The 15816-nt window shown below is 38.5% G+C and overlaps 1 long non-coding RNA gene across 1 annotated transcript in view; it reads left to right on the top strand.

The window, feature by feature from the left end:
• The first annotated feature begins 2474 nt into the window (after positions 1-2474).
• The window catches only part of LOC109730483 (uncharacterized), a 189479-nt gene continuing 176137 nt past the window's right edge, over positions 2475-15816 (top strand). The window contains exon 1 of the long non-coding RNA XR_012919630.1: positions 2475-3186. This is a non-coding gene — a long non-coding RNA (uncharacterized LOC109730483). The remainder of the gene's footprint in view (positions 3187-15816) is intronic.

Below are 15816 nucleotides of genomic sequence, written 5' to 3' on the forward strand. Positions count from 1 at the left end.
TGTATGTGAATCATATCTCAATAAAGCTGTTATTAGAATAGAAAGATAAAAAAATAGATTCTGGAAAAGAAAACTTTCCCCTTAGATGTATAGAAAAGCACACATACAGCCTTTGAGAATGAATTATAAGACAACATGTCATCTTGGATTTTGGTTACCTTTTATTTAATTAAAAATTTTTTTAAATATGGAGCATTGCAGGGATCATTCGTCAGTATTATATACAACAAACCCTGGTCCCTGTAGAGTCTTTGTCAGCACATAAGACATGATCTAAAGTAATGACTGAAAAACAGAAACTGAATGCAGAAATCATGTTTTAGATAAAAAGAACATGTCAAATGATTATAGGAAATAGTGGAGCCTTAAGGCCCAAATAAGAGTGTAATGGGCATGGCCCTACAGAGTGGAATAACAGACAGTGAAGAGGTAAGAGGGTAGAAGGAGTTGAAGGATGAAAAATTGCCTATTGGTACAGTGTTCACAATTTGGGTGATGGGTACACTAAAAGTGCAGATCTCACGGTTATATAATATAATCATGTAACAAAACTGCACGAGGCTCTATCTCCCATAAATATATTGAATTTTTTTAAAAAATGAGTGTAACCGAGTTCATATTCTTTCATCTTTCCACAAAAAGAGCAAATATTATGCTGGGAAGAGATAACCCCCACCAAACTGTTTCTTGTAAGGTCATAAAGGAGTCAGTTAAATCTTTTAGAAAATATATATTGTCATTCTCTGCAGTAGAATAATTAATAATCGAGATGACTAGAGTGAAAAAAAGAAATGAACTGGGTGGGGGATGAGGATCTAGACTTCTGAAAAGATGTATTGGTCAAAATACCTTAGTATGAAAATCACAAGCTGAGAAGTTACTATTCTTCTTTTCAGACCATGACAAGGCCTATCATGAGATTGGCTAGTAAAATCTCTCAACAGAGGCCTCAGTTCCTGACATTTGTTGTGGGTTAGATAGGAATTTCCCCATATAATTCAGATCTAGAGCCCTAGTTTTATAAGATGCTTCAGAATTGGATCCTTATAACTTTGGGGCCCTTTCCTATGTGTCTAGTAATTTTTTGTTCACTATTTCATGTGCACAGCAACTCTCTACTGTGAGGCAAACAGATGGAAAAGACAAAGAACTGTAAAGAGTTTATGGTTAGTCTTTCTTAGTTTTGTGCCCTGTTTACTCAACTAGAATGAAAGAACTTTTTGGACAGTGATAATAACGCAGCAATAATAATTACTAACATTTCTTGGGGTACTCTGCTTGTACTTGCCATGAATTATCTCATTAATCCTCACGGCAGCCCTGTGATGTACATAATTCCATGTTACAGAGGAATAGTGGTCACACGGAGGGGTTAAGTAGTCCACGTCATGTAGCTAGTGAGTCCTAGAGCAGGGATGTGAATGGAGGCAGGTTGCTCTCAGGGGCATATTTGTAGCTATTAACCTGTATGTGTTTAGATGACATTTTCCCTATAATGCTGTTTCATACCCATAACTCACACAGATCATAATTATTTTAGGGCTTACAAAATGAAATACACTTGCAAAAGTAAACAAGGTCACAAAGCAGCGGCATTAAGCCATAGTAAGGATTCATGTTGTCGGGTTTCTAGGAGGAGTAGGGCTGGAGTCAGGTTTAAAAACAGATGTTCTCAACATCCCTGTGCAAAAGAATCATTTCAAAGTGCTGGTCAAAAATGCAGATTCTTGGGGTCTATCTCCTTGATATTGTAATTCACGTCTGGGAGAAACGTTCATTTTGACAACCCAGGTTATTCTGATTCAAGTGGCAGGCGGCCCATATTTTGAGAGGCACTGTCTTAAAGACTGTGTAGGGCTTGCTTAGTAAAATGGGAGAGAAAGGAGGGCATTCAGGCCATGGTGATGATGTGAGTCATGCCACGGAGGTGAAAAACATAACATGAGTAGAGGGGAAGAATGAGCAAGTCCATTTGCTCCAAGCAGTCAGTTCCGATTATTGTTGCTATTTCACTTCTTCATCCAACATTTTTGAGCACCAACAGTATGTCACTTACTATAAGCACGCTGAGAATACAAAGATGAATAACAGCATAGTCATCTTCCTCAGGGAGGTTCTTGTCACAGAGGAGAGGTAAGACATGCACACACAAAAATAGCAATATAATAAGCACAGCAGTAGATGCATCTACTTGCCATCTTGTTGCTACCAAAAAAGGTCATGAGTAAAGCTAACATGAACTTTGAAGGACAGATGGGGTTTGAATACAGAGAGACATGGGTATAGGACAGTCCAGACTAAAGGTATGTGAACCAAATATTATGGTGGGAAAATGCAGAAAAAGTTCTGGAAATAACTAATAGTGTGTTTGGGGCATAAGGTATGTGAGAAGTAATAATGGGGAAGATGACTGGAGGAATGTGTGTAGATTAGTTTGTGGAGGGCCTTAAATGTCAAGCCAGGAATTTGAACTTCATTTTACCAGCAATGGGAGCCATAAAAAATCTGGCCAAGGGCTATGGATTAAGTCAACCTGCAGAACTGAGTAGGCTATTTTTGTCCGATTACAGGAATCATCTGGGAATACCTAGAAAAAATATAAGTTCCCATGTCTCTCTGCTAAAGATTCTGATTCAGTAGGTCTGGAGCAAGGCCTGGAAACATGTTTTAAAAAAAAATCAAAACAAACCAATGTGATTCTTATCAGGATTGTATGGACAATCTTGAAATAAGGAAAGCTTGAAAGCAGGGAGAACAGCTGGGAGCAATTGCCATTGTTTATGAGATGTGATGAACAGTTCTGGGTGTGGTGGTCCCACGTAGACTGTCTTAGAGCAGATAGATTTTATAGCTGTTACAGAGGTAGAGTTAATAGGGATTAGTGCCTGGATGTGAGTAAAAAAGGAAAGGCAACGACTAAAGAGATTTTGGCCTGAATTTCTGGAAGGTGTTGGGAACATTAACCTCCTTAGGGAATCCAGGAAGAGGAGAAATAAATAGTCTTTCAGCTTGAATTATAGGAGTGCTGATTTTGAGATACCTTTGAAGATGCAAACAAAAGATTTTTTTCGTGAAGTTGGAATGTGAAGTCTGTGTGCCTAAAGACGGTTTGGGAGTGGAGGCATAGATTTGTGAGTTATCAGCCAAGAGGTAACCATTGAGGACATGAGGTTAGATAGTAAAGGGGTAAGTAGCATTTACAAAACCTTAGGAAGACCAGGTGGAGAAAGAGAGGTATGATTTGAGAGGAAAGAAGGTTGTAAATGAGTGCAGTGTTAGGAAACAAAGAAAGAGAAAATTTTAAGAGAGAGAATAGTCAACAGTGTCAATTGGTGAAGGCAAACACTTCTGTTTCATGCTTGTTGGCCTTGTAATTTAGTTCTGTCTTCGTTCTTAGCATTGTGGTAGACATGGGAAATTTTAACATTAATGCGGCTGGATCAGTATGATTGACAAGTAACTTTACTAGAGGCACCAGAATCGTGAGTAATCCCCTCTCTTTCTCATAGCCTCTTGAAGATTAGAATTGTATGTGTCTCTTTAATTGCCTGATTAATTCAAGGTGGTTTATTTGTGTGGTATGCTTCATTCTTTCAATTGGCCAGTCATTTTTATATATGTAGTTCTGAATGGTTTCTTGTAATAATTCAAATTTATGTAATTTTAGAAGCTTGTCTTATGAGTTGCTATGCCATATTATATCTTGCTGTTGTCATAGCAACTGGGTATATTCACCTCCCTTTCACTTGAATCTCTCAGTCTGGTCACTGAAAATTACAAGCAAATGTGAGCTTCCACATTTTATGGAAAGGATGGGATGAATGGGGAACTTCTGATTTGCTTTTTGTGTGATAAGAAGGTTAAAATTCAGAACACTTGAGACCAACCTGTTTTGCGGAAGGTTAGAGAAGAGAAAAACCGTGATTGGAAGCAACAAACAGTGGCAGTAGAAAGGAAGGAGACAAGTCAAACCCTGGAGCCTGAGGAGGAACAGTAAGAGGGTGTTAAGGACCATCCCAGATGGAGCAATGACCTGGGGCTTTAAGGTAGCAGGAGGCTGTGGACCCTCAGGGTCACCCACTCTGAGCCTTGAAAGTGTCTCTCATTAGCCCTGCTTCAGCGTTTGGGAACAACAAGCAGCACAGACTTGGAGCTAGAGGAGTCTCTTTCTGTTCTGGAGGTAGGAGGCCATGATGGGCTGGGAGAAGCTCTGCCCTTATTCCCTGCAGGGCAGGAGAACGGGGAGCAGGGCTTCTGGCCCAAGGTGAAACGTGGAACCCATTATCCCATTTTACCATTCAAAAAATCTACAGGTACAACACAATGCTGTGTTCAGTGACATTATGGGTTGAATAGACTTTTATAGAGCAGTCTGACAGGTAAGGTACCAGGATTCGAAGCATGGCCTTTGAAATCACGTGGATCTGAGTTTAAATCCTTGCAGGACGCTGACTCATTGTGCGACCTTGGGCAAATTACTTCACCTTTCAATGCCTCAGCTCTCTCTTCTATAAAATGGGCATTATCACAGAATCCTCATAGTGTTTCAATGATTTGCTGAGATTATTTATATGAAGCACTAAGCATAGTGTCTAGCTATGCTATAAAAGTTAATATAGTAGTTAATGTGGTAAAATATACTCTAAATTCTAACAAATGACTGACAGGGACTTCTGTTATGAGACACATCTATACACAATGGGTGAAGGACTAGATTGAGGCATGTGGATGTCTAGGACTGGCTTACACTTTGACAACCATTTGAATGGACATTAATTACTGAACATGTAGTTAGTAGGGACAAGGAAAATCTGACTCTCGCTTAGCAAAAATTATATACCTTGTTCTTTATGTCCAAAATAAGAGGATTATTTGTATTGAACATTTTAAAACATTTTAAATTGTCTATGTTACAGTTTTCCATTATTTATAAGTGGACAGCATTAATCATAGTCACCACAGATAAAGATATCTTACACAACTTTAGTTACAAAATCTTTATAAAAATATGTGCAGCAGATCGAATTGATTTTTCATTACGCATCTCTTAGGAATGTGTGGACAGAAATGTGTGCTCTTTATTTTCTCTCTAATGAATCTGGTCTCTCTCATGCTCCCCTTCCAACTTTTTTTTTTAACAGATTAAAAAATTAGCTGTTGACTCTATTTGATGCTTTTAAACTGTGGGCTCTCAAGATTTAGAAATGGTGAATCTCTCAGGTTTTGAGTCTGTTTCCCCTTTCTTGTGCCCTTCTCAGGTTGTGTCTGGGCGTTTGAGGAGATGAACATGAGGTGCGACTATGTGGTGTGTGTGTGGGGTGTCTGCGGCTCTGTGGGCCCCGGGATGGTGACCGGCAGGGTTGCCCTGGTTGTGGTTTGCCCCACGTGACTCACAGTTGGCTTTTCCCCTCTGCTGGTCAAGGCCCAGCGTGGAGAACAGACTCTAGGGTGACCCAGCGTTCTAGAGTTCATACCGCTGGGTAATCCCTCCCCTTGAGTTGGGCCGAGGCCTGTGAATTGCTTCTAACCAATAGAATGTGGCAAAGGTGATGGGATGTCATACCTGTGAGTAAATTACATTATATGGCAAAGGTGAAGTGATTTTGTAGATATAATCAAGGTCCCAAATTAGGTGATTTTGAGTAGATCAAAAGGAAGATTATCCTAGGTGGGCCTGATTTTGTCAGGTGAAGGTGCTTAAAAGGACTGGCTCTCCCTGAGGCTGAGGCAGTAGAGGTTCTCCTTGTGAATTTGATGAGGATGCCCGTGTGCCAAGGAACTGTGGGTGCTCCTAGGACTGCAGGCTGGTCTCAAGCCAGCAGCCAGCCAAAATTCAATGCCTTTGGTCCTGCAGCCACAATGAGATAAATTCTGCCAACAGCTTGAATGAGCTTGGAAGCTGTTACTTCGCGTCTCCAAATGAGAATGCCTCTTGCCAACACCTTGATTGCAGCCTTGTAAGACCCTAAGTGGAGGATTCAGCTAAGTTGTGGCTGGACTCTTGACCATAGAGACTGAGAGATTAAAAATAATGGGTGTTGTTTTAAGCTAAATTTATGGTAATCTGTTATGCAGAAATAGAAAGTTAGTATACCTGGAAAGACCTACCCTCCCACCAGCAGTTTTCTGTATCTGAAGTTAGCTGTGACTCTCACTCCGCTGGGACCTGACCTTGTGCTCTGCAGCCCTTGCTACAGGACTACCTTGGCCCACTGTGGGGCCTCCTTCTGCCAGTCTCTTAGGTGAGTCCTTCAGCTACTTTTGTTGTCTAATCTGTACCATATAAGGACCCGGTAGAGCTGCTCAGAAACGCAAAACTTTGGCATCTCTCTTTATCTGACCAAACTACACCGACAGATTGATGTGGCGATTCCCTGGGTTGGTTAAGGAATATGCACAGAAACCAGGCACATGATCCTGGTTGTCTTGTTCCCTCTTTTCTCTTCTTCGTCTACAGTTTCCTTGGGGAGGCCATCGTGGAGCCCTTCACTTGCCCTCCCACATCACATTCTCTTTCTTTGCTAGAACAGCAAGTTACGTGCCTTCATTATCACAGAATTCTGTGAGTTTGGCAACTCCAGGCTGAATTGGAAACTCCAGGCTTGGTTTCTGATATTTTAGAGGAGGAGACAGAATTTATACTACTCTCATTCATTCATTCACTATATTCACTATATATATTCACTATATATATTCACTATATATATTCACTATATATATTCACTATATATATTCACTATATATATTCACTATATATATTCACTATATATATTCACTATATATATTCACTATATATATTCACTATATATATTCACTATATATATTCACTATATATCACTATATATATATCACTATATATATCACTATATATATCACTATATATCACTATATATATCACTATATATATCACTATATATATCACTATATATATATATCACTATATATATATCACTATATATATATCACTATATATCACTATATATCACTATATATCACTATATATTCACTATATTCACTATTCTTAGGGGATGCAGCAGGAAACAAAACAGAAAAAAATACCTGTTCTTTTGGAGTTTATATTCTCTGATGGTGAAAGCCTCACATGCAAGTTTATTTTATGCTGCATAATTTTATTTTGCAGATTAGAAGCCAGAGAGTACTTCATTCTTTCTCCTTGCATTCTGTCCGTAAAAACCCTTTTCTGCCCCCAGTCAGATGCCAGTTAAAGTAATGATTTCATACTAAAACGCAGAAGGAAAAGCACATTAATAATTTTCAAAATGTTCCTATCATTGAAGATGTTTAAAAATGATGATTTTTCTCTGGATTGAATGTTAGAAAGTATTTTCTCATATTTTTTTTTCTGTAGTTCTTTTTTCACCCTCCAGGTTTTTGGATTTTTTTTTTCCCTTTGGTAATCTTTCAAGTAAGACAATGTAATAGGAGGCATATTAAAACATTTAAAATTTGGATAATAAAATGAGTGCTGTGTTCCCAGGACACTGCTGTGTCATTCAGTGTTTCTTCTGAATTTGAGCTGAGAACCCTGGCTCCAAGCACCCATCATCAGCCGGCAGGTGTCAGGCTCGCTGATGGGGCTGCGGTTGCACCTGAGACTCGTACATGTCTGCTGCGAAAATACTCGATGGAGGGCAGTTGCTACTAATGAGAAATTTTTTTAAAAAGTTATCTTATCTAAACATTTTCAATTAGGGTACTATTTTGTCAGGAGAGAGGCCAATTTCCATTTCATGAATTATGTAAGAAATTGTATGTGGAAATTTGAGATCATTGGTACAATACTGTTGATTTATTCCAGTGATGTTTTAGTACCCTTGAAATATTGGTGCTTGAATGAGCCATCTTTTACTTTTCCTCTTGTGTGTGTGTTCAGGTGCTGTTGTAAAAGCGTGTGATAGCACTTTGGGTAGAAGGGTTTGGGGACCCATGTGGTGATTCCTTTACTGCATTTCCTCTAGTCAGTGGTTAAACTAGGGTATGTTATCAGCATATTTGTGGATTTACCTCTATTATCTACTGGACACTATATTATTTTAAGCAACGTGATAGCATTTATAACTAGACTAGTACAACAAAGATATAGAATTAGGATATACTTAACCAGAAAAAGAAATACCAGAAGTAAAAAGACACTAGGAAATGCAACCTCCTTTCTTTATACCATAAGGTGTGTGGTGAGTACCTTTTCATGTGAAGACATTAATATGGCAGATTCAGGGCAGAGTAAAAAAACAGTAAAATGGAAAGTGCAACCCAATGCCATTCAGAAAACTTGGAACACTAATTCAATTATATTGTCTGCCATTGGTGGAAAGTTCCAATTTTCATATTCTTCACTGGCATAGCAACTATGAACAGAAGGTAACCAAGACAGCTTATGCGATATGCCAATGTGTATTTCCATCTGGAGTAATATGGCAGATAAAAGAGAGACCTGGTTGATTTTCTAAATATACTACATCAACACCTCACCACTTGGGTGCTATTAAATAGATAAATATCTAGGGCACAGATGGAATGGGGAAAAGAAATAATAAATGAAACACAGGGAAGAGGTTTTGGGCTTTTTAGGAAATTAACCTATTTTTTTTTTTTGGAAATCAAATTTCAATTGTAGCCCAATATTTAAAATCTGCAATTACAAATAATTAGTTTCCTCCAAATTGGAATGGTTGAGCAAATACAAAAGTTGTTAGACGTGCAAATGGTGATAAGTACCAGAAACAGGTAAAAACATAACACCTTCAAGTTACATGATGTGAAGATCCTTTGTATCATTTGGTGTTTAGAAGGTTTGTCTGTTGTTCTGTTACATGTTGTTTAGATTGATGTTGGAGTCCTGACTGGGTTGTGAAAACTTTTAGGACCTAGTGATGACGGACCAGGGTAGAAAAACTCATAGTGAGATAATGAGAACCAAGGTGGCAACTACCAACAGAAAGAATGTTTTCCTTTTTCCTGGGAGTGGAGAGGGTTAGTTATTGATGTGTCTCAGGTGGAGAGCAGACAAGACAGTAGACCCTAGCTTCAGGATGGCCTGTGGTTTTCCAGAAGGGAAGGCACTCCATGCCAAGTTTTCATGGAGGAGAGCCAGCAACAAAAGAAAAAAGAAATGGCTCTTTGAAGAGGAGCCGAGAGAGAATTTCTGGTTATTTTTTTTTAAGGCTTGGCATATACAGTGGAGTCCTGGCAAAGCTGAGAGAACACACAAGTCTGTCTTGCTGTGGGGTCGTGCATAAATGTTAGGGACAAAGAAACATTTGGTCAAGGACAAAGATAATGGTTTTTGCAGAGTGAGGTCACTTGAATTCTCAAGGCTGAGAAGCACTGTACCCACATAAGGTATAATATGCTGATGTGTAGTATTTGTAGCTACTTACGCACTTATAATTTTCGAACTGCTTATTCTGTGTGTGTATTTTTTTTTTTTTTACATAGCACTAATTGTGCACCATTTTATTATCTGTTTACCATCAGTTTCTTTCTATTACCTTTAGAAAAGCAGGGATTTTTTTTTTCTGGCGTCATATATGTGTGCTGAATGGTACCTGACACATAGTAGATATTGAAATAAATGCATTTTTGTATAATTGTGGTTAATGCTGGTCCTGTAAGTCCAATATTCACAGGGAACTTAGAGAGAATTGGGGGTGGGGGAAGAGAAATGTGTATAGGGGGTATGGTGCTTTAAAGATGTCCACAAATTCTTTGATACTCCTCCCTTCAAAATCCTAATTCCTCTTTTCCTGAGTGTGGGCTGTCAAAGGCATATGGCTTTTTCCCTGATTGACACATTTATTTACCCTGGGGGAAGCTGACTACCATGTCCTGAGGATACTTGGGCAGCCCTCTGGAGAGGCCCAGGTGGCCAGGAAACATGGCCTCCAGCTGACAGCCAGTGAGAACTAAGGCTTCTGCCAACAAACACAGGAGTGAGCTTGGAAGTGGGTCCTCTAGCACCAGTGAGGCTGCTGACTGCAGTTCCTGCCGATGACTTGTTTGCGACCTCATGAGAGATCCTGAGCCAGAACCAGCCACCCAAGCTGCCTCTGAATCCTTGACTCACAAAATTGGATTATACATTTTTGCTGTTTTAAGCCACTAAATTGGAGGGTAATTTGTTATGCAGCAACAGATAACTACGATAGCCAGAAATCTAACACCCAGAAATAATCAATAAAACTATCACTTGGGAGATTAAAGAAAAATTGCATGGATGGAAATGTACACATCTATTTCCACATATTTTTTTCCTTTTGTCTTTTTTTAACAGAAGGCTATATATTTTTACAACACCTTGCAATGCCCAGAATCCTGCATGTTATCAAGGGCTAATATTAACAAATGATGATGATAAGCCTTACATTTTTGTGATAAAGTTCTTAGATAGGACATAAGGCAGTTTCTATATCAAGATGTCCTTTCCTTTTTCTATTCAATTCCATTTATGTAGATTGAAATTTGTCATATCTGGGGAATGAAGAAACATTTTTGTGTGTAAGAAAACGAATAACCTTTAACAACCATGTCATAGCTTCTTTCTATAGCTTCTTTTCAGACACACACGTGTGCACAACTTGAAAATATGTACAAAAACAGAAGTAAACAGCTTCATAATCAATTAGTGTTTTTTCTTAAAAATTAATTGAAAACACAATCCTTATCTAAAGGGGATTAACTTCTGGTCAGAAATATTTGGTGCAGAAACATATTTTCTTTTAACTAACCAAGAAGACATTTTAAAATTTGAATGCAAAATATCAAATGATACTAGATATTGTTTATAAACCTAGAAAAGATTCTCTCTGAGATTTTTGAAGGGAAAGTATTTAATCCCTGTATAAGAACGTTATGCCATGATCTCTTTCTCAGGAATGAGAACTGGAAAACACCAGTGAAGTCAGTGTATCTTAAACCTGAGTGGTGATGTTGGCTTTGGGGTCAGAGCAATCTGGGTCTCATCATGTACAAGTTATGTGACCTTGCGCAAATGATTTAGCCTTGTGGCTTCTTGGCTTTCCCATCGGTAGCACCTCTCTCATTCACTCACTGTAACAATTCAGTGGATGATGGTGGTGATGATATATGTTCTATATTTGAGGCCAATTCTACATGGAGGTAGGTTGTTAGTTTGATACTTAAAAGTATCTTTAAATTGGGAAAATGATTCCATTTCTACTGCCAAAATGAGATTATTTTATAGGGGCAAAAGAGCACGGTTTCAATTACAGGCCAATAATTCAATAATATAAATACGATATGGAGAAGGCTAAGTGGGCCCAACACGATCTTGGAGTTAGCTTTGGCTGTTATCCGAATGCATCCACAGTGGCATGGCATAAAAGGGCACAGCAGTGTTCAGTCGCTCTTTGCATATGTCAGGCATGTTTTAAGGTGTGCACCTCATCTAAGTTTAGTCATATAATTTTGGAGTTAGAGATAGACATGAATGTATTAAGAAAGAGAGTGTGTGTTGTGTAGAGGCATGGTGACTCTTTGCCTCATGGTGGGAGAGGAGGATTAGTTAAAAAGCTGCTAATATGTCCTTGCAAGGAAGATGATATTGATCAGGGTGGCATGGCTCAGCAAAGGTTAGATGGGTGTGACTTACATCTTGACAAGCCTGGCAAATCTAGGTTTTCCAGGTGGAAGCATGTAGCATTTCTGTGCTTGGTAATTCTCCACTGGTGGGACGAGGATTTCCTTATCATATTTAGACTGACTCCCCTGACCAGAGCAATGGGAACAATATATATATATATATATATATATATATATATATATATATATATATATATATATATATATATATATATATATAAAACCCACCATCAAATGATTATTTCACTTAACCATGTTCCAGGAAATGTTTTTCACACAGATCATATAGCCTGACACCCCCTACCTCACCATCTCCTCCTGCAGCCAGCCTAACAGGGAGGTGGCACTGTCGTGATGGTGATGATGCTGTGCTTCATCCTTTCACCTCACCAACTGCAATGACCTCATTTTCTACTGTAGTTGTTAACATTCTAGAATCTCCTTCCCTTGGATTTCTGCCACTTCTTCACTCTGGAACTCCTCCATTGCCTATTTTCGTCTTCAGCTTCTTTTTACAAATGACTCACTGCTATTGAAGAAAGTCATTTAACTCTGGTGACACTATCTCACATACAGGCAGCTGCTCATTCAAGGTGCCTCATTCTGGGCACTAGAGAGATAGAAGTGAACAAACAGACAAAAAATTCCTTCCCCAGTCTACATTCTAGGTAGACAATAAATAATACGACAAGGTAAAATCTATAGCATGACAGAGAGTGGTAAGTGCTAAGGAGGAGAATAAAGCAGGGACCAGGAATGAGAGGCAAGGGCAAGTGGAGAGGGAGTTGTGGTTTTAGGTAGAATAGCTAGGGAAGGCTTCACTGGGAATGTGGCCTTGGCCTTAAGAGTGGCGGGAGGTGAAGAACAGATTATTGCTATAATCTCAGCTGGGCCTTCATTTATGAGCAGCAATGATTTTGCCCATCTTGTTCTGACCCCGTGTTGCATACCACAGAACTTTCTCAAGTCCTCTTCTTTAAGCCTCTACATCACCCCTACCAACTCCTTGCCTTGAGATCAACATGCTTCCTCCTTTACCTGGTAGGACTGACAGAATTTATTCTGCTCATACTTACTGAAAGCCAATTGCACAGAAGAATCACATAAACCCAATCTCCTGGAGCTTATGTTTTAGTGACCTTACATTCTAGCATCATTCCTGACTCCCACTTTATTGTTCTCTTCTTGGGAATGTCTCCATCTTTCTCTATTAATTATTTCTATTTAAAAGAAGCAACTTACCTTTTTCCATCCATTTGTATTATTGATCCCAATTTCTTCTGCCTTTCTCTGGAATCTTATGCCATCGCTAATTCCCCTTTCATTTGTCAAATCGTCAGCCTCCTGCTTCACTAGCTACCCACTTCCCTACTGCTTACAGGTGTGCTCAGTACTCCCTACTCCTGAAACACCTTCTCTTGATTCTTCTTCCATATGGGAACTTCTCACTTTCTTTTTGCTGTCAAGCATCTTGAAAGTGTTAACTGCCTTGTTTCCATGTCTTTAGCATTAGGTCACCATAGTTTCCAAGTGGAAAATCAAAACACATGGTGTGTAATGGGACAGAATAAATAGTAATTGGGAGCATTCTAGAAAATCTAGGATTTTGTTATCCTGCTTTCTCCTTATGAACTGAACCCACCTGTAATTTTACTGAAAATACTCCCTCCAATGGTCCCCAATAGCCTTCTATTTTTTTTCTCTTATTTATTTATTTTTTTTCAGGTGTGGTTACAGCCTTCTAGTATTGACTCCAAAATATTTTTCTTACTTCATTGCCCTTGAACACCATGAAAATTTACAATTGATGTTCTTTCTTAATATCTTCTCTCTTGGTAAGGATAGTTGATGGGGAAACATCTCAGCCATCCCTCTTTCCCTCTTTCTGTGGCTTCTTATTTTCCTTCCCCATCTTCTATCATTCTCACCCTGTGTTAATGTTCTACTCATGGTCTCTTTCTTCCTGCTTGATGAATAAATCTAATTTGATGTTTTTAGTTGTTCACTACCATGATTTGTATTCACAGCTCCAAGGTTTGTATTCAAAGCTATGACTTGTCTCAAAACTCAGGCCAACATTTCCAATTGTTTGCTGAACATTTCTGTAAGTATCTCCAACTTAACACATCTGGGGTAAAAACACCATCTGTCACACCTTCTCTCAAATCAGCTCACCTTTGTTTCTGTTAATGATGCCTCCATTTGTCCAGGCATCCAGGCTTTAATCCTTAGTGGGACTTTTGACTCCATCTTTTGTTTTTCCCTCTAAAACCTATCCATCCTTGATCATCTCATCTCATCACTCTTCCTGGTGTTCTTTTCTCAGTATCTTGTTTTATTCGCAATTTGTAAATATTTTCTTTATTTGCTTGTATACTCATTTATTTTCTTGCCAGAATATAGATTTGTGAGATTAGGACTATATCCACCTTACTTCACATTGCATCTGCGGGTCGTGGCACAGTGCTTGGTATATGGTAGTTCTCCTTAAGTGTCCAATGTATGAAGGACAGAACCTTGTTGATTATTCCTCTGGGATGTCTCCAGTCTCTGATCCTCTAAATTGCCATCTCCACACTTTATTTCAGCCCTTATTACTGATTGCTGAGATTATTGCAATCATTTTCTAAATGGTCTCTGTCCTTATTCCTTTTACTAAGCAATCCCTTCTATGAATAACTACCAGAATTCTCCTTTTTTTTTTTTAAAGCAAAACTTCTCAAAAAACTTTATTGTAGGAAAAAAAAATTAGTCCAGGCCTCTTAGGTGGTCACTGAAGTTCTTCTATACGTTAGTGGCAAATCACTTTTCTATCACTGTCCCCATTAGTACCCCATTCACACATTCTGCATATCAAGAGCTTCATGGCACAGGACCAGTTGTGTAACTTCTGGTTAATTTTGATGAAGAGTTGTTATTTCTGGGAAAGGGACTTTGGAAAATATAGTCCAAAGGCCAAATGATCACTATCAACTCTGTAATTGTGAGGAATTAGTAATATAAGCTAGAATTCTACCTTCATATTCAGACTCTTTTCTAGAATCTATTTTATTGAGAAGAGGAAGGGGAAGTATTATAGGAATGGAATTAAGATTATACCTTAGGGGAATGCATTTGTAAGTATAGACAAGGGGCTACAAACAAAAATGCAAAACTTCCAGAAAAGTACATGAACATGTACTTCATGAGTAGCTACTTCATGAATAGCAGGTAAAAGAGGAGGTTTGTGTGTGTGGGGAGGTTGGTTGCAGCAAATAGGCTCTGGGATAAACTGAATGTATACTTGGATTATTTTCTCTTCTAAAATTGCAATTGAAGAACCTCATTTGGTTTTGTTGATAGTAAAGTTACCTGAATCCAGATGAAATTAACAATTGGGCATATGACCGACCAAAGAGAAATGCTCCCAGTAGACTTGGAATGAAAGTTTGTGAAATAAATAAATACATGGCTTATCTAGGCACAATGTTTAGCATAGCAAGTAAAGAAAGATAATGTAATTCGTGAACTAAGTGGTTTAGAGTTCTAGGAGGAGCAGATTAAAAAATTCCCAGGGCCCAGTGTACAGTACCTTTTAAAAACTGATACTTAGGGAATGAATATTTACTGAATGAAGAAAATGTAAAGACAACTTTGGTGGGATCGCATACCTTTGAAAGCATATAGTCCTGGTTGGGATTCTGATCTGCCATTTACTTTCTCTATGGCCTTGGGTTTTTGCTTCTCAGCCTTTTCATCTGCAAAATGGGGAATATCTGTGTAAGTTTGAGAAGATAAAAGTAAATTACCCAAATTAGTGCCTGGTACTGTGCATGTCACCTTATATCTGGTCAACAAATGGTAACTAGTATTTAGCTGAGGATTCTGGAGAACATCTACCTGGAAATATTTAAGAAGAAAATAAATAAATGATGATTTGAGTTATTTAGATTTACTCACTTCCCTGAAGATAGTCCAGGTAATCTTTTATGGCCCATCACAACTATGAACAGCATTTTACATGAAATACACAAGCCAATTTCAAATAACAGACCATAATTGTTTTGGTGGCTTTATCTTAAATTTGGAGAAATGAAATTAAATTGTGAGTAAAAGTGTTGCCTGCTAATTGGACTACACAGAACTGAGTAAAATGGTGTCATTGGGATGGAAAGAGACAGGACAATATTTCTTTACTCACAGAAGAGCAGCAGG

This window comes from Microcebus murinus, chromosome 6, assembly GCF_040939455.1.
Source record: "Microcebus murinus isolate Inina chromosome 6, M.murinus_Inina_mat1.0, whole genome shotgun sequence".
NCBI lineage: Eukaryota > Metazoa > Chordata > Mammalia > Primates > Cheirogaleidae > Microcebus > Microcebus murinus.